The 18,924-nt window shown below is 48.5% G+C and overlaps 15 non-coding genes across 15 annotated transcripts; all 15 read right to left on the reverse strand.

Annotated features, from left to right (window-relative positions):
- Nucleotides 1–230: 230 nt before the first annotated feature.
- On the reverse strand, nucleotides 231–303 carry Trnak-cuu (transfer RNA lysine (anticodon CUU)). Its single transcript has one exon. It is a non-coding gene; the product is annotated as a tRNA-Lys (tRNA).
- Nucleotides 304–755: 452 nt separating this feature from the next.
- Nucleotides 756–828, reverse strand: Trnar-ucg (transfer RNA arginine (anticodon UCG)). The gene has a single exon. It is a non-coding gene; the product is annotated as a tRNA-Arg (tRNA).
- An 886-nt stretch (nucleotides 829–1,714) lies between these two features.
- Trnak-cuu (transfer RNA lysine (anticodon CUU)) lies at nucleotides 1,715–1,787 on the reverse strand. The gene has a single exon. It is a non-coding gene; the product is annotated as a tRNA-Lys (tRNA).
- Nucleotides 1,788–3,236: 1,449 nt separating this feature from the next.
- Trnak-cuu (transfer RNA lysine (anticodon CUU)) lies at nucleotides 3,237–3,309 on the reverse strand. The gene has a single exon. It is a non-coding gene; the product is annotated as a tRNA-Lys (tRNA).
- Nucleotides 3,310–3,761: 452 nt separating this feature from the next.
- Nucleotides 3,762–3,834, reverse strand: Trnar-ucg (transfer RNA arginine (anticodon UCG)). Its single transcript has one exon. It is a non-coding gene; the product is annotated as a tRNA-Arg (tRNA).
- An 883-nt stretch (nucleotides 3,835–4,717) lies between these two features.
- On the reverse strand, nucleotides 4,718–4,790 carry Trnak-cuu (transfer RNA lysine (anticodon CUU)). Its single transcript has one exon. It is a non-coding gene; the product is annotated as a tRNA-Lys (tRNA).
- A 452-nt stretch (nucleotides 4,791–5,242) lies between these two features.
- Nucleotides 5,243–5,315, reverse strand: Trnar-ucg (transfer RNA arginine (anticodon UCG)). The gene has a single exon. It is a non-coding gene; the product is annotated as a tRNA-Arg (tRNA).
- Nucleotides 5,316–6,242: 927 nt separating this feature from the next.
- Nucleotides 6,243–6,315, reverse strand: Trnak-cuu (transfer RNA lysine (anticodon CUU)). The gene has a single exon. It is a non-coding gene; the product is annotated as a tRNA-Lys (tRNA).
- Nucleotides 6,316–6,768: 453 nt separating this feature from the next.
- Trnar-ucg (transfer RNA arginine (anticodon UCG)) lies at nucleotides 6,769–6,841 on the reverse strand. Its single transcript has one exon. It is a non-coding gene; the product is annotated as a tRNA-Arg (tRNA).
- Nucleotides 6,842–7,724: 883 nt separating this feature from the next.
- Nucleotides 7,725–7,797, reverse strand: Trnak-cuu (transfer RNA lysine (anticodon CUU)). Its single transcript has one exon. It is a non-coding gene; the product is annotated as a tRNA-Lys (tRNA).
- Nucleotides 7,798–9,246: 1,449 nt separating this feature from the next.
- Nucleotides 9,247–9,319, reverse strand: Trnak-cuu (transfer RNA lysine (anticodon CUU)). The gene has a single exon. It is a non-coding gene; the product is annotated as a tRNA-Lys (tRNA).
- A 453-nt stretch (nucleotides 9,320–9,772) lies between these two features.
- Trnar-ucg (transfer RNA arginine (anticodon UCG)) lies at nucleotides 9,773–9,845 on the reverse strand. The gene has a single exon. It is a non-coding gene; the product is annotated as a tRNA-Arg (tRNA).
- Nucleotides 9,846–10,728: 883 nt separating this feature from the next.
- Nucleotides 10,729–10,801, reverse strand: Trnak-cuu (transfer RNA lysine (anticodon CUU)). The gene has a single exon. It is a non-coding gene; the product is annotated as a tRNA-Lys (tRNA).
- Nucleotides 10,802–12,780: 1,979 nt separating this feature from the next.
- Nucleotides 12,781–12,853, reverse strand: Trnar-ucg (transfer RNA arginine (anticodon UCG)). The gene has a single exon. It is a non-coding gene; the product is annotated as a tRNA-Arg (tRNA).
- Nucleotides 12,854–13,736: 883 nt separating this feature from the next.
- Trnak-cuu (transfer RNA lysine (anticodon CUU)) lies at nucleotides 13,737–13,809 on the reverse strand. The gene has a single exon. It is a non-coding gene; the product is annotated as a tRNA-Lys (tRNA).
- Nucleotides 13,810–18,924: the final 5,115 nt, after the last annotated feature.

Raw genomic sequence — 18,924 nt, forward strand, 5'->3', positions numbered from 1 at the left:
CCATTACTGCTTGGCTACACATCTGACACGTAGCGGATTTCTCACCAAACAAATTTACCTGCACTTCAGAACATGACTTTCACACATGTCTACAAAATCACCTTCATCTTCAAATACAGTTTCCTTGCGACTGATGGAGACGTAGGCAAATTTTAAAGTTGCTATTTCCATTACATCACGTTAATCAGAAAATCGGTAATTTAAATCTGCAGCGGAAAAAAATTCCGTCCCGTCCAGCATAGGGCTCGAACCCACGACCCTGTGAACAAGAGTCTCATGCTCTACCGACTGAGCTAGCCGTGCTGCCTCGTTGGATACCTGCTGGGTAGCAGATCACACAGTACTCGTTTGGGTTGGGTGGTCCCATACAGAATCTCTCCATGCTTCCTAAGGTTTTCCTAACGTCACACTCGTCACGTACTTCACTTTTATTTCATAATCATTTCTGAGAGGTAAAGGATTTGCATGACATTCTGCAGAGCTAGCGGCGTCAAAATTAACACACATACTTGATGTGACTCAAACGCCGAACGAGTTACTTCCCGACGTTGTTTTAGATGTGCAAGTGCCAGTCAAAACTCGCGGTCAGGGCACTCTGCCGAACATTTCGCTAGTTAACACCGGTCTTGTTGTGTGTGTTTCAGGCTCAAGACCATCTCCAAGCACAGAATGGTCAACAGCAACATTCAGACGGTTTCGTACTGCTCAATTGCTACATTAAAACGGTATGTTTGTTTTTCAGAACTGGAAAAACACGACCGTGACGGGATTCGAACCTGCAATCTTCGGATCCGAAGTCCGACGCCTTATCCATTAGGCCACACGGTCACTGATGACCAAGCACAACTTATATACGACTCATATCGAAACGCTCACGCCCCTGAGGAATTGTGTTTTCGTTCCACACAGCCTCTGCCCCTTACTCTTTCCCACCCATTCGTTACATTCAACCTCTTACGAGACCGACCAAACATAGACAGGAAAACAAGACCACACACTTTGCGCATTCGGAATCGATGGCCATTTGCTACTTCTGCAGAAGCGGCGGCGGCGACGACGACGACGACGAAGTCGACGACGACCGCGAGAGGCTCTGAGATTTGTGAGAAATACATCTATAAAATATAATTAAGACTGCCTCGTCCCACCTTATGCCGTACCGCTTTGGCAATTTCTTTATCTGTGCCATTCGCCTTAATCACATCTGAGAGTAATTCTTAATAATACGCCTGTCGCTAATTGTTCCTCATCACAGATACTGTTTGCTATACGGCCACGATACGCAACTGATTTCCAAGATTCGTCTTCCTCCTGTGAGGATGGAACTCACGAACCCTGGTTTACTAGACCAATGCTCTACCACTGAGCTAAACAGGCGCCGCCTAGCGGCACTTTTGCGTACTTCGTCCGTACGGTCGTCTGAAACATCAGACTTCAGTTAACAACACTTCATATTTTCGACTAATATTTGCAGCTATGGCGACCCATTACTGCTTGGCTACACATCTGACACGTAGCGGATTTCTCACCAAACAAATTTACCTGCACTTCAGAACATGACTTTCACACATGTCTACAAAATCACCTTCATCTTCAAATACAGTTTTCTTGCGACTGATGGAGACGTAGGCAAATTTTAAAGTTGCTATTTCCATTACATCACGTTAATCAGAAAATCGGTAATTTAAATCTGCAGCGGAAAAAAATTCCGTTCCGTCCAGCATAGGGCTCGAACCCACGACCCTGTGAATAAGAGTCTCATGCTCTACCGACTGAGCTAGCCGTGCTGCCTCGTTGGATACCTGCTGGGTAGCAGATCACACAGTACTCGTTTGGGTTGGGTGGTCCCATACAGAATCTCTCCATGCTTCCTAATGTTTTCCTAACGTCACACTCGTCACGTACTTCACTTTTATTTCATAATCATTTCTGAGAGGTAAAGGAATTGCATGACAATCTGCAGAGCTAGCGGCGTCAAAATTAACACACATACTTGATGTGACTAAAAAGCCGAACGAGTTACTTTCCGACGTTGTTTTAGATGTGCAAGTGTAAGTCAAAACTCGCAGTGAGGGCACTCTGCCGACCATTTCGCTAGTTAACACCGGTCTTGTTGTGTGTGTTTCAGGCTCAAGACCATCTCCAAGCACAGAATGGTCAACAGCAACATTCAGACGGTTTCGTACTGCTCAATTGCTACATTAAAACGGTATGTTTGTCTTTCAGAACTGGAAAAACACGACCATTATGGGATTCGAACCTACAATCTTCGGATCCGAAGTCCGACGCCTTATCCATTAGGCCACCCGGTCACTGACGACCAAGCACAACTTATATACGACGCATATCGAAACGCTCACGCCCCTGAGGAATTGTGTTTTCGTTCCACACAGCCGCTGCCCCTTACTCTTTCCCACCCATTCGTTACATTCAACCTCTTACGAGACCGACCAAACATAGACAGGAAAACAAGACCACACACTTTGCGCATTCTGAATCGATGGCAAGGGTGTCCCTTGCCGCATTTGCTACGATGGCCATTTGCTACTTCTGCAGAAGCGGCGGCGGCGGCGACGACGACGAAGACGACGAAGTCGACGACGACCGTGAGAGGCTCTGAGATTTGTAAGAAATACATCTATAAAATATAATTAAGACTGCCTCGTCCCACCTTATGCCGTACTGCTTTGGCAAATGCTTTATCTGCGCCATTCGCCTTAGTCACATCTGAGAGTAATTCTTAATAATGCGCCTGTCGCTAATTTTTTCTCATCACAGATACTCTTTGCTATACGGTCATGACGCACAACTGATTTCCAAAATTCGTCTTCATCCAGTGAGGATGGAACTCACGTTCTTGGTTTACTAGACCAATGCTCTACCACTGAGCTAAACAGGCGCCGCCTAGCGGCACTTTTGCGTACTTCGTCCGTACGATCGTCTGAAACATCAGACTTCAGCTAACAACACTTCATATTTTCGACTAATATTTGCAGCTATGGCGACCCATTACTGCTTGGCTACACATCTGACACGTAGCGGATTTCTCTCCAAACAAATTTACCTGCACTTCAGAACATGACTTTCACGCATGTCTACAAAATCACCTTCATCTTCAAATACAGTTTTCTTGCGACTGATGGAGACGTAGGCAAATTTTAAAGTTGCTATTTAAATTACATCACGTTAATCAGAAAATCGGTAATTTAAATCTGCAGCGGAAAAAAATTCCGTCCCGTCCAGCATAGGGCTCGAACCCACGACCCTGTGAACAAGAGTCTCATGCTCTACCGACTGAGCTAGCCGTGCTGCCTCGTTGGATACCTGCTGGGTAGCAGATCACACAGTACTCGTTTGGGTTGGGTGGTCCCATACAGAATCTCTCCATGCTTCCTAAGGTTTTCCTAACGTCACACTCGTCACGTACTTCACTTTTATTTCATAATCATTTCTGAGAGGTAAAGGATTTGCATGACATTCTGCAGAGCTAGCGGCGTCAAAATTAACACACATACTTGATGTGACTCAAACGCCGAACGAGTTACTTCCCGACGTTGTTTTAGATGTGCAAGTGCCAGTCAAAACTCGCGGTGAGGGCACTCTGCCGAACATTTCGCTAGTTAACACCGGTCTTGTTGTGTGTGTTTCAGGCTCAAGACCATCTCCAAGCACAGAATGGTCAACAGCAACATTCAGACGGTTTCGTACTGCTCAATTGCTACATTAAAACGGTATGTTTGTTTTTCAGAACTGGAAAAACACGACCGTGACGGGATTCGAACCTGCAATCTTCGGATCCGAAGTCCGACGCCTTATCCATTAGGCCACACGGTCACTGATGACCAAGCACAACTTATATACGACTCATATCGAAACGCTCACGCCCCTGAGGAATTGTGTTTTCGTTCCACACAGCCGCTGCCCCTTACTCTTTCCCACCCATTCGTTACATTCAACCTCTTACGAGACCGACCAAACATAGACAGGAAAACAAGACCACACACTTTGCGCATTCGGAATCGATGGCCATTTGCTACTTCTGCAGAAGCGGCGGCGGCGACGACGACGACGAAGTCGACGACGACCGCGAGAGGCTCTGAGATTTGTGAGAAATACATCTATAAAATATAATTAAGACTGCCTCGTCCCACCTTATGCCGTACCGCTTTGGCAAATTCTTTATCTGTGCCATTCGCCTTAATCACATCTGAGAGTAATTCTTAATAATACGCCTGTCGCTAATTGTTCCTCATCACAGATACTGTTTGCTATACGGCCACGATACGCAACTGATTTCCAAGATTCGTCTTCCTCCTGTGAGGATGGAACTCACGAACCCTGGTTTACTAGACCAATGCTCTACCACTGAGCTAAACAGGCGCCGCCTAGCGGCACTTTTGCGTACTTCGTCCGTACGGTCGTCTGAAACATCAGACTTCAGTTAACAACACTTCATATTTTCGACTAATATTTGCAGCTATGGCGACCCATTACTGCTTGGCTACACATCTGACACGTAGCGGATTTCTCACCAAACAAATTTACCTGCACTTCAGAACATGACTTTCACACATGTCTACAAAATCACCTTCATCTTCAAATACAGTTTTCTTGCGACTGATGGAGACGTAGGCAAATTTTAAAGTTGCTATTTCCATTACATCACGTTAATCAGAAAATCGGTAATTTAAATCTGCAGCGGAAAAAAATTCCGTTCCGTCCAGCATAGGGCTCGAACCCACGACCCTGTGAATAAGAGTCTCATGCTCTACCGACTGAGCTAGCCGTGCTGCCTCGTTGGATACCTGCTGGGTAGCAGATCACACAGTACTCGTTTGGGTTGGGTGGTCCCATACAGAATCTCTCCATGCTTCCTAATGTTTTCCTAACGTCACACTCGTCACGTACTTCACTTTTATTTCATAATCATTTCTGAGAGGTAAAGGAATTGCATGACAATCTGCAGAGCTAGCGGCGTCAAAATTAACACACATACTTGATGTGACTAAAAAGCCGAACGAGTTACTTTCCGACGTTGTTTTAGATGTGCAAGTGTAAGTCAAAACTCGCAGTGAGGGCACTCTGCCGACCATTTCGCTAGTTAACACCGGTCTTGTTGTGTGTGTTTCAGGCTCAAGACCATCTCCAAGCACAGAATGGTCAACAGCAACATTCAGACGGTTTCGTACTGCTCAATTGCTACATTAAAACGGTATGTTTGTCTTTCAGAACTGGAAAAACACGACCATTATGGGATTCGAACCTACAATCTTCGGATCCGAAGTCCGACGCCTTATCCATTAGGCCACACGGTCACTGACGACCAAGCACAACTTATATACGACCCATATCGAAACGCTCACGCCCCTGAGGAATTGTGTTTTCGTTCCACACAGCCGCTGCCCCTTACTCTTTCCCACCCATTCGTTACATTCAACCTCTTACGAGACCGACCAAACATAGACAGGAAAACAAGACCACACACTTTGCGCATTCTGAATCGATGGCAAGGGTGTCCCTTGCCGCATTTGCTACGATGGCCATTTGCTACTTCTGCAGAAGCGGCGGCGGCGGCGACGACGACGACGACGACGACGAAGTCGACGACGACCGTGAGAGGCTCTGAGATTTGTAAGAAATACATCTATAAAATATAATTAAGACTGCCTCGTCCCACCTTATGCCGTACTGCTTTGGCAAATGCTTTATCTGCGCCATTCGCCTTAGTCACATCTGAGAGTAATTCTTAATAATGCGCCTGTCGCTAATTTTTTCTCATCACAGATACTCTTTGCTATACGGTCATGACGCACAACTGATTTCCAAAATTCGTCTTCATCCAGTGAGGATGGAACTCACGTTCTTGGTTTACTAGACCAATGCTCTACCACTGAGCTAAACAGGCGCCGCCTAGCGGCACTTTTGCGTACTTCGTCCGTACGATCGTCTGAAACATCAGACTTCAGCTAACAACACTTCATATTTTCGACTAATATTTGCAGCTATGGCGACCCATTACTGCTTGGCTACACATCTGACACGTAGCGGATTTCTCTCCAAACAAATTTACCTGCACTTCAGAACATGACTTTCACGCATGTCTACAAAATCACCTTCATCTTCAAATACAGTTTTCTTGCGACTGATGGAGACGTAGGCAAATTTTAAAGTTGCTATTTAAATTACATCACGTTAATCAGAAAATCGGTAATTTAAATCTGCAGCGGAAAAAAATTCCGTCCCGTCCAGCATAGGGCTCGAACCCACGACCCTGTGAACAAGAGTCTCATGCTCTACCGACTGAGCTAGCCGTGCTGCCTCGTTGGATACCTGCTGGGTAGCAGATCACACAGTACTCGTTTGGGTTGGGTGGTCCCATACAGAATCTCTCCATGCTTCCTAAGGTTTTCCTAACGTCACACTCGTCACGTACTTCACTTTTATTTCATAATCATTTCTGAGAGGTAAAGGATTTGCATGACATTCTGCAGAGCTAGCGGCGTCAAAATTAACACACATACTTGATGTGACTCAAACGCCGAACGAGTTACTTCCCGACGTTGTTTTAGATGTGCAAGTGCCAGTCAAAACTCGCGGTGAGGGCACTCTGCCGAACATTTCGCTAGTTAACACCGGTCTTGTTGTGTGTATTTCAGGCTCAAGACCATCTCCAAGCACAGAATGGTCAACAGCAACATTCAGGCGGTTTCGTACTGCTCAATTGCTACATTAAAACGGTATGTTTTTTTTTTCAGAACTGGAAAAACACGACCGTGACGGGATTCGAACCTGCAGTCTTCGGATCCGAAGTCCGACGCCTTATCCATTAGGCCACACGGTCACTGACGACCAAGCACAACTTATATACGACTCATATCGAAACGCTCACGCCCCTGAGGAATTGTGTTTTCGTTCCACACAGCCGCTGCCCCTTACTCTTTCCCACCCATTCGTTACATTCAACCTCTTACGAGACCGACCAAACATAGACAGGAAAACAAGACCACACACTTTGCGCATTCGGAATCGATGGCCATTTGCTACTTCTGCAGAAGCGGCGGCGGCGACGACGACGACGAAGTCGACGACGACCGCGAGAGGCTCTGAGATTTGTGAGAAATACATCTATAAAATATAATTAAGACTGCCTCGTCCCACCTTATGCCGTACCGCTTTGGCAAATTCTTTATCTGTGCCATTCGCCTTAATCACATCTGAGAGTAATTCTTAACAATACGCCTGTCGCTAATTGTTCCTCATCACAGATACTGTTTGCTATACGGCCACGATACGCAACTGATTTCCAAGATTCGTCTTCCTCCTGTGAGGATGGAACTCACGAACCCTGGTTTACTAGACCAATGCTCTAACACTGAGCTAAACAGGCGCCGCCTAGCGGCACTTTTGCGTACTTCGTCCGTACGGTCGTCTGAAACATCAGACTTCAGTTAACAACACTTCATATTTTCGACTAATATTTGCAGCTATGGCGACCCATTACTGCTTGGCTACACATCTGACACGTAGCGGATTTCTCACCAAACAAATTTACCTGCACGTCAGAACATGACTTTCACACATGTCTACAAAATCACCTTCATCTTCAAATACAGTTTTCTTGCGACTGATGGAGACGTAGGCAAATTTTAAAGTTGCTATTTCCATTACATCACGTTAATCAGAAAATCGGTAATTTAAATCTGCAGCGGAAAAAAATTCCGTTCCGTCCAGCATAGGGCTCGAACCCACGACCCTGTGAATAAGAGTCTCATGCTCTACCGACTGAGCTAGCCGTGCTGCCTCGTTGGATACCTGCTGGGTAGCAGATCACACAGTACTCGTTTGGGTTGGGTGGTCCCATACAGAATCTCTCCATGCTTCCTAATGTTTTCCTAACGTCACACTCGTCACGTACTTCACTTTTATTTCATAATCATTTCTGAGAGGTAAAGGAATTGCATGACAATCTGCAGAGCTAGCGGCGTCAAAATTAACACACATACTTGATGTGACTAAAAAGCCGAACGAGTTACTTTCCGACGTTGTTTTAGATGTGCAAGTGTAAGTCAAAACTCGCAGTGAGGGCACTCTGCCGACCATTTCGCTAGTTAACACCGGTCTTGTTGTGTGTGTTTCAGGCTCAAGACCATCTCCAAGCACAGAATGGTCAACAGCAACATTCAGACGGTTTCGTACTGCTCAATTGCTACATTAAAACGGTATGTTTGTCTTTCAGAACTGGAAAAACACGACCATTATGGGATTCGAACCTGCAATCTTCGGATCCGAAGTCCGACGCCTTATCCATTAGGCCACACGGTCACTGACGACCAAGCACAACTTATATACGACCCATATCGAAACGCTCACGCCCCTGAGGAATTGTGTTTTCGTTCCACACAGCCGCTGCCCCTTACTCTTTCCCACCCATTCGTTACATTCAACCTCTTCCGAGACCGACCAAACATAGACAGGAAAACAAGACCACACACTTTGCGCATTCTGAATCGATGGCAAGGGTGTCCCTTGCCGCATTTGCTACGATGGCCATTTGCTACTTCTGCAGAAGCGGCGGCGGCGGCGGCGACGACGACGACGACGAAGTCGACGACGACCGTGAGAGGCTCTGAGATTTGTAAGAAATACATCTATAAAATATAATTAAGACTGCCTCGTCCCACCTTATGCCGTACTGCTTTGGCAAATGCTTTATCTGCGCCATTCGCCTTAGTCACATCTGAGAGTAATTCTTAATAATGCGCCTGTCGCTAATTTTTTCTCATCACAGGTACTCTTTGCTATACGGTCATGACGCACAACTGATTTCCAAAATTCGTCTTCATCCAGTGAGGATGGAACTCACGTTCTTGGTTTACTAGACCAATGCTCTACCACTGAGCTAAACAGGCGCCGCCTAGCGGCACTTTTGCGTACTTCGTCCGTACGATCGTCTGAAACATCAGACTTCAGCTAACAACACTTCATATTTTCGACTAATATTTGCAGCTATGGCGACCCATTACTGCTTGGCTACACATCTGACACGTAGCGGATTTCTCTCCAAACAAATTTACCTGCACTTCAGAACATGACTTTCACGCATGTCTACAAAATCACCTTCATCTTCAAATACAGTTTTCTTGCGACTGATGGAGACGTAGGCAAATTTTAAAGTTGCTATTTAAATTACATCACGTTAATCAGAAAATCGGTAATTTAAATCTGCAGCGGAAAAAAATTCCGTCCCGTCCAGCATAGGGCTCGAACCCACGACCCTGTGAACAAGAGTCTCATGCTCTACCGACTGAGCTAGCCGTGCTGCCTCGTTGGATACCTGCTGGGTAGCAGATCACACAGTACTCGTTTGGGTTGGGTGGTCCCATACAGAATCTCTCCATGCTTCCTAAGGTTTTCCTAACGTCACACTCGTCACGTACTTCACTTTTATTTCATAATCATTTCTGAGAGGTAAAGGATTTGCATGACATTCTGCAGAGCTAGCGGCGTCAAAATTAACACACATACTTGATGTGACTCAAACGCCGAACGAGTTACTTCCCGACGTTGTTTTAGATGTGCAAGTGCCAGTCAAAACTCGCGGTGAGGGCACTCTGCCGAACATTTCGCTAGTTAACACCGGTCTTGTTGTGTGTATTTCAGGCTCAAGACCATCTCCAAGCACAGAATGGTCAACAGCAACATTCAGGCGGTTTCGTACTGCTCAATTGCTACATTAAAACGGTATGTTTTTTTTTTCAGAACTGGAAAAACACGACCGTGACGGGATTCGAACCTGCAGTCTTCGGATCCGAAGTCCGACGCCTTATCCATTAGGCCACACGGTCACTGACGGCCAAGCACAACTTATATACGACTCATATCGAAACGCTCACGCCCCTGAGGAATTGTGTTTTCGTTCCACACAGCCGCTGCCCCTTACTCTTTCCCACCCATTCGTTACATTCAACCTCTTACGAGACCGACCAAACATAGACAGGAAAACAAGACCACACACTTTGCGCATTCGGAATCGATGGCCATTTGCTACTTCTGCAGAAGCGGCGGCGGCGACGACGACGACGAAGTCGACGACGACCGCGAGAGGCTCTGAGATTTGTGAGAAATACATCTATAAAATATAATTAAGACTGCCTCGTCCCACCTTATGCCGTACCGCTTTGGCAAATTCTTTATCTGTGCCATTCGCCTTAATCACATCTGAGAGTAATTCTTAATAATACGCCTGTCGCTAATTGTTCCTCATCACAGATACTGTTTGCTATACGGCCACGATACGCAACTGATTTCCAAGATTCGTCTTCCTCCTGTGAGGATGGAACTCACGAACCCTGGTTTACTAGACCAATGCTCTACCACTGAGCTAAACAGGCGCCGCCTAGCGGCACTTTTGCGTACTTCGTCCGTACGGTCGTCTGAAACATCAGACTTCAGTTAACAACACTTCATATTTTCGACTAATATTTGCAGCTATGGCGACCCATTACTGCTTGGCTACACATCTGACACGTAGCGGATTTCTCACCAAACAAATTTACCTGCACGTCAGAACATGACTTTCACACATGTCTACAAAATCACCTTCATCTTCAAATACAGTTTTCTTGCGACTGATGGAGACGTAGGCAAATTTTAAAGTTGCTATTTCCATTACATCACGTTAATCAGAAAATCGGTAATTTAAATCTGCAGCGGAAAAAAATTCCGTTCCGTCCAGCATAGGGCTCGAACCCACGACCCTGTGAATAAGAGTCTCATGCTCTACCGACTGAGCTAGCCGTGCTGCCTCGTTGGATACCTGCTGGGTAGCAGATCACACAGTACTCGTTTGGGTTGGGTGGTCCCATACAGAATCTCTCCATGCTTCCTAAGGTTTTCCTAACGTCACACTCGTCACGTACTTCACTTTTATTTCATAATCATTTCTGAGAGGTAAAGGATTTGCATGACATTCTGCAGAGCTAGCGGCGTCAAAATTAACACACATACTTGATGTGACTCAAACGCCGAACGAGTTACTTCCCGACGTTGTTTTAGATGTGCAAGTGTAAGTCAAAACTCGCAGTGAGGGCACTCTGCCGACCATTTCGCTAGTTAACACCGGTCTTGTTGTGTGTGTTTCAGGCTCAAGACCATCTCCAAGCACAGAATGGTCAACAGCAACATTCAGACGGTTTCGTACTGCTCAATTGCTACATTAAAACGGTATGTTTGTCTTTCAGAACTGGAAAAACACGACCATTATGGGATTCGAACCTGCAATCTTCGGATCCGAAGTCCGACGCCTTATCCATTAGGCCACACGGTCACTGACGACCAAGCACAACTTATATACGACCCATATCGAAACGCTCACGCCCCTGAGGAATTGTGTTTTCGTTCCACACAGCCGCTGCCCCTTACTCTTTCCCACCCATTCGTTACATTCAACCTCTTCCGAGACCGACCAAACATAGACAGGAAAACAAGACCACACACTTTGCGCATTCTGAATCGATGGCAAGGGTGTCCCTTGCCGCATTTGCTACGATGGCCATTTGCTACTTCTGCAGAAGCGGCGGCGGCGGCGACGACGACGACGACGACGACGAAGTCGACGACGACCGTGAGAGGCTCTGAGATTTGTAAGAAATACATCTATAAAATATAATTAAGACTGCCTCGTCCCACCTTATGCCGTACTGCTTTGGCAAATGCTTTATCTGCGCCATTCGCCTTAGTCACATCTGAGAGTAATTCTTAATAATGCGCCTGTCGCTAATTTTTTCTCATCACAGATACTCTTTGCTATACGGTCATGACGCACAACTGATTTCCAAAATTCGTCTTCATCCAGTGAGGATGGAACTCACGTTCTTGGTTTACTAGACCAATGCTCTACCACTGAGCTAAACAGGCGCCGCCTAGCGGCACTTTTGCGTACTTCGTCCGTACGATCGTCTGAAACATCAGACTTCAGCTAACAACACTTCATATTTTCGACTAATATTTGCAGCTATGGCGACCCATTACTGCTTGGCTACACATCTGACACGTAGCGGATTTCTCTCCAAACAAATTTACCTGCACTTCAGAACATGACTTTCACGCATGTCTACAAAATCACCTTCATCTTCAAATACAGTTTTCTTGCGACTGATGGAGACGTAGGCAAATTTTAAAGTTGCTATTTAAATTACATCACGTTAATCAGAAAATCGGTAATTTAAATCTGCAGCGGAAAAAAATTCCGTCCCGTCCAGCATAGGGCTCGAACCCACGACACTGTGAACAAGAGTCTCATGCTCTACCGACTGAGCTAGCCGTGCTGCCTCGTTGGATACCTGCTGGGTAGCAGATCACACAGTACTCGTTTGGGTTGGGTGGTCCCATACAGAATCTCTCCATGCTTCCTAAGGTTTTCCTAACGTCACACTCGTCACGTACTTCACTTTTATTTCATAATCATTTCTGAGAGGTAAAGGATTTGCATGACATTCTGCAGAGCTAGCGGCGTCAAAATTAACACACATACTTGATGTGACTCAAACGCCGAACGAGTTACTTCCCGACGTTGTTTTAGATGTGCAAGTGCCAGTCAAAACTCGCGGTGAGGGCACTCTGCCGAACATTTCGCTAGTTAACACCGGTCTTGTTGTGTGTATTTGAGGCTCAAGACCATCTCCAAGCACAGAATGGTCAACAGCAACATTCAGGCGGTTTCGTACTGCTCAATTGCTACATTAAAACGGTATGTTTTTTTTTTTCAGAACTGGAAAAACACGACCGTGACGGGATTCGAACCTGCAGTCTTCGGATCCGAAGTCCGACGCCTTATCCATTAGGCCACACGGTCACTGACGACCAAGCACAACTTATATACGACTCATATCGAAACGCTCACGCCCCTGAGGAATTGTGTTTTCGTTCCACACAGCCGCTGCCCCTTACTCTTTCCCACCCATTCGTTACATTCAACCTCTTACGAGACCGACCAAACATAGACAGGAAAACAAGACCACACACTTTGCGCATTCGGAATCGATGGCCATTTGCTACTTCTGCAGAAGCGGCGGCGGCGACGACGACGACGAAGTCGACGACGACCGCGAGAGGCTCTGAGATTTGTGAGAAATACATCTATAAAATATAATTAAGACTGCCTCGTCCCACCTTATGCCGTACCGCTTTGGCAAATTCTTTATCTGTGCCATTCGCCTTAATCACATCTGAGAGTAATTCTTAATAATACGCCTGTCGCTAATTGTTCCTCATCACAGATACTGTTTGCTATACGGCCACGATACGCAACTGATTTCCAAGATTCGTCTTCCTCCTGTGAGGATGGAACTCACGAACCCTGGTTTACTAGAACAATGCTCTACCACTGAGCTAAACAGGCGCCGCCTAGCGGCACTTTTGCGTACTTCGTCCGTACGGTCGTCTGAAACATCAGACTTCAGTTAACAACACTTCATATTTTCGACTAATATTTGCAGCTATGGCGACCCATTACTGCTTGGCTACACATCTGACACGTAGCGGATTTCTCACCAAACAAATTTACCTGCACGTCAGAACATGACTTTCACACATGTCTACAAAATCACCTTCATCTTCAAATACAGTTTTCTTGCGACTGATGGGGACGTAGGCAAATTTTAAAGTTGCTATTTCCATTACATCACGTTAATCAGAAAATCGGTAATTTAAATCTGCAGCGGAAAAAAATTCCGTTCCGTCCAGCATAGGGCTCGAACCCACGACCCTGTGAATAAGAGTCTCATGCTCTACCGACTGAGCTAGCCGTGCTGCCTCGTTGGATACCTGCTGGGTAGCAGATCACACAGTACTCGTTTGGGTTGGGTGGTCCCATACAGAATCTCTCCATGCTTCCTAATGTTTTCCTAACGTCACACTCGTCACGTACTTCACTTTTATTTCATAATCATTTCTGAGAGGTAAAGGAATTGCATGAAAATCTGCAGAGCTAGCGGCGTCAAAATTAACACACATACTTGATGTGACTAAAAAGCCGAACGAGTTACTTTCTGACGTTGTTTTAGATGTGCAAGTGTAAGTCAAAACTCGCAGTGAGGGCACTCTGCCGACCATTTCGCTAGTTAACACCGGTCTTGTTGTGTGTGTTTCAGGCTCAAGACCATCTCCAAGCACAGAATGGTCAACAGCAACATTCAGACGGTTTCGTACTGCTCAATTGCTACATTAAAACGGTATGTTTGTCTTTCAGAACTGGAAAAACACGACCATTATGGGATTCGAACCTGCAATCTTCGGATCCGAAGTCCGACGCCTTATCCATTAGGCCACACGGTCACTGACGACCAAGCACAACTTATATACGACCCATATCGAAACGCTCACGCCCCTGAGGAATTGTGTTTTCGTTCCACACAGCCGCTGCCCCTTACTCTTTCCCACCCATTCGTTACATTCAACCTCTTCCGAGACCGACCAAACATAGACAGGAAAACAAGACCACACACTTTGCGCATTCTGAATCGATGGCAAGGGTGTCCCTTGCCGCATTTGCTACGATGGCCATTTGCTACTTCTGCAGAAGCGGCGGCGGCGGCGACGACGACGACGACGACGACGAAGTCGACGACGACCGTGAGAGGCTCTGAGATTTGTAAGAAATACATCTATAAAATATAATTAAGACTGCCTCGTCCCACCTTATGCCGTACTGCTTTTTTTTTTTTTTTTCCTTTATTGTGATTTTAATACCTGTGACAAACAGGTAGGCCGGCAGCGGACCAAGTATGCCGCTCTTCGGCCTCAGAGTATACACAGAACAGAGATGAGTGAGATATAAAAACAATCAAGACGGCGGGGTACAAACAGTAGACAAAACAGAGTTAAAACGGAGTCGGTCACGTGCGTAGCACAATGGATAAAAGCGGAGAAACACGGTGCACAAACGCAGATGGCAGATGGCCACACGTGAACCAGCGGAGCACAAACGACGAAACACAAACACACTGCAGGAGAGTCGAGGCACAAACACATGCGATGGTCTTCGGCGTAGGACGATGAAAGTAACTGATGGAAGACAGCAGAGTCGTGGCCTGCCAAGGGGAAAAGGTGTGGGGAAGAGGAGAGAGAGGGGGAGGGGAAGATGCCAGTGGAGGAGAGGGATGGAGGAGAAGGGGGAGGGTAGGGGGAGTGGAAGCCCAAGGAGAAAGGGGAGGGGAGGGAGGGAGAGAAGGGAGAGAGGGTGCCCACAGGAAAAGGAGAGGAGAGGGAAGGTAAGGCTCAAAGTTGGTAGGAGGGGTAGATGGAGGGGAGGAGGGCATCATCAGGGAGGGGGAGTTGACGGAAGCCACCGAGGGAGAGGGTGTGGAGGGTGTAAAGATGGAGAGCAGGTGGGATATAGGAATGCAGGCGCGGCAGCGGGTTGGGGTGGGAGAGGATGGGAGAGACAAGAGGGTGTGGAGGATCAAGCTTGCGGGAGGTGTAGAGGATCCGTAACCGTTCGAGGAAAAGGAGGAGGTGCGGGAAGGGAATCAGGTCATAGAGGATCCGCGTGGGGGAAGGGAGACGGATGCGATAGGCGAGGCGGAGCGCATGGCGTTCTAGGATCTGAATGGACTTGTAGAAGGTAGGAGGGGCAGAGATCCAGGCGGGATGAGCATAGCAAAGGATAGGACGGATGAGGGACTTGTAGGTGTAGAGGATGGTGGAAGGGTCCAGACCCCATGTACGGCCAGAAAGGAGCTTAAGGAGGCGGAGGCGGGAGCGTGCCTTGGCTTGGATCGTCCGGAGATGTGGGTTCCAGGAGAGGCGACGGTCGAGGGTGACACCAAGGTACTTGAGAGTAGGTGTGAGGGTGATGGGACGGCCATAAATAGTAAGATAGAAATCAAGGAGACGGAAGGAACGAGTGGTTTTGCCTACAATGATCGCCTGGGTCTTGGAAGGATTGACCTTGAGCAACCACTGGTTACACCAAGTGGTGAACCGGTCAAGATAGGATTGGAGAAGGTGCTGGGAGCGTTGCAGGGTGGGAGCGAGGGCAAGGAAGGCAGTGTCATCGGCGTACTGGAGAAGGTGTAGGGGAGGTGCAGGTGGAGGCATGTCTGCCGTGTAAAGGAGGTAGAGAAGAGGGGAAAGGACGGAACCTTGGGGCACACCGGCGGAGGGGTAGAAGGTGTAGGAATCAGTGTTGTGGATGGTGACATAGGAAGGACGGTGGGAAAGGAAGGAAGCGACCAGACGGACATAGTTGAGAGGAAGAGCAAAGGTTTGGAGCTTGAAAAGGAGACCGGAATGCCACACACGGTCATATGCGCGTTCGAGGTCGAGGGAAAGGAAGATGGCGGAACGACGGGAATTGAGTTGTTCGGAGAGGAGGTGAGTGAGGTGAAGGAGGAGGTCATCGGCTGAGAAGGACGGCCGAAAGCCACATTGGGTAGGGGGGAGGAGGCGGTGTTGGTGAAGGTGCTTGTGTAGGCGGCGGGTAAGAATGGATTCCAGGACCTTGCTGAAGACCGAGGTAAGGCTGATGGGACGGTAGGAGGAGACAGCGGAAGGCGGTTTGTCGGGCTTGAGGAACATCAGGATCCGGGAGGTTTTCCACAGGTCGGGGTAGTAGCCGGTGGACAGGACCACATTGTAGAGCCTGGCCAATGTGGAGAGGAAGGAGGCAGGAGCTTCACGGAGGTGACGGTAAGTAACACGATCGTGACCGGGAGCAGTGTTGCGTTTAGGGCGAAGTGTAGCAATGATATCTTGAGTGGTGATTGGGGTATTTAGTTCTGTGTGTGTGATGTTGTCCAAGTACTGGAAGCCAGGAGCAAGCGGGGGGACAGAGGTATCAGTTCGATCACGGACATCAGGAAAGAGGGAATAATCGAACTGGGGATCGTCAGGGATGGTAAGGATATCGGAGAGGTAGGAGGCGAAATGGTTGGCCTTACTAAGGGCATCAGGGAAGGGGTGGTCATCATGAAGGAGAGGGTAGTAGGGAGAGGGTTTAGATCCGGTAAGGCGGCGGAAGGCTGACCAGTACTTGGACGAGTTGATAGGTAAGGTGGCATTAAGACGGGTGCATGTCTGTCGCCAGTCCCGGCGTTTCTTTGCCGTGAGTAAGTTCCTGATGTGTCGCTGTAGTTGCCGGTGGCGTCGTAGTGTGTCCTGGTCACGTGTGTGAAGGAAGGCACGGTAGAGCCGGCGGGATTCACGCAGGAGAAGGACGGCCTGTGGGGGTAAGGTGGGGCGGTGCGGATGGATGGCAATGGTAGGGACGTGGGCCTCCACGGCCTCAGACAAGGTCTGCTGGAGAAAGGAGGCAGCACGGGTAACGTCATCAGGTTGGTGGTAGGTGAGGGGGTGGCTATCGACCTGGAGAGCAAGGGAGTCCCGGTAGGCATTCCAGTTGGCACGGGAGTAGTCATGGACATATTTCGGGGGAGGGTCATGGCGCGGGTCGGGACGGGGGCGACGACCGTCTGATACAGTGAGGAGGACAGGGAGATGGTCACTGCCAATGGGATCAAGGACGTCCACCGCTATGCGGCCAAGCAGGGTGGGGGAGGCTAGGACGACATCGGGAGTGGTATTGGATTCAGGGCGGGTGTGTTGGGGAATTGGAAGGACGTCGCCTTGGAGGGTGGCAAGGAACCGATGCCACCGCCGTAACTGGGCGGCAGAACGACTATGGATGTTAAGGTCGGCGGCGATCACGTAGGAGGAGAAGGTACGGTCGATGTGGGAAAGGAAGTCGAAAGGAATAGGTGCAGCGGGGCGGACATAGATGGTGGCACAGGTAAGGGTAAGGCCGGGGAAGAAGAGACTAAGGATCAAGTGTTCTGTGGGGTCAGGAAGGAGGGGTTGGAGCCGGACAGGGATCTGGCGGTGGTGGCCAATGGCAACTCCGCCACGCGCTATCTGGAGTGGATTGTCAGACCGGTGAAGGAGGTAGGGCGAGGTGTGGACGGTGTGGTGGGGCTGAAGAAAGGTTTCGTTCAGAAGGAAGGCATCCACACGGTGGGTCGTAAGGGTATGCATAAGGAGGTGCTTGTTGGTGGGAAGGGAGCGGATGTTATTGAACAGGATACGGTGCTGTCGTGCCATAATGGGAATTTAAACGAGGGTGTCGAGACGGGAGAAGGTGAAATGGGCCTGGTTGTGGGAATAGGTGGCGTAGGTGTTGAGGTGGAACACGGAACGGGCAGCGAGGGAAATCTGGTGGAGGGTGTGGGGACGCTGAAAGGGATGGACGTTCTGGAGCACTATTGTGACGAACCTGATGATGTCCTCTGCGGTGGGGGGAGGACGGAGGGAATTGCCAGGAGGGGTGGGGTCATCCAAAGGGCGGAGAGGAACAGTGAGTTCAGGAGCGGATGGAGGAGGTCGAGCCTTGCATTTCTGGGAGTAGGTAGGGTGTTGGAGGTTGCAGGTATTGCAGGAGGGAGGAGACTGAAGGTTGGGGCACTGCCGGAGGAAGTGCGCTTGCTTACAATGCGGGCAGACTGGGGCCTCGCGGCACTCTGATGTTGGGTGTGCGTTATAACGCAGACACCTCTGGCAGCGAATGGATTGTGGTGGGGAGCGGGAGGGGTCAACCTTATACCGGCGGTGGAAGAGGAGGGCACCCTCCTTAAGGAGATGGTCGATGGAGGGAGCGTGTTCGGAGAAAACTCGCATAAGGCGAGTGGGGCCCGCAGAGTTGAAAATGCGGCGAACAGCTCGCACCTCCAGGTACGGGTGGGCCTTCAACTCCGCCAGCACCTCTTCCTCCGTGATCGTCGGGCTAAGCCGAGTGATCACGGCGGTGAGGGTCGGCGGGCGACGTGGGGGTTGGGGTTGACGGGGGGAGGAAGGGGAAGGAGCAGGGGCAAGGGAGGCATTAGGTCCAAATCGGGTGAGAGGAATTCGGGAGAGGATGTCGGAGTGTAGGGT

Source organism: Schistocerca gregaria, chromosome 3 (genome assembly GCF_023897955.1).
Source record: "Schistocerca gregaria isolate iqSchGreg1 chromosome 3, iqSchGreg1.2, whole genome shotgun sequence".
In the NCBI taxonomy this organism is placed as follows: domain Eukaryota; kingdom Metazoa; phylum Arthropoda; class Insecta; order Orthoptera; family Acrididae; genus Schistocerca; species Schistocerca gregaria.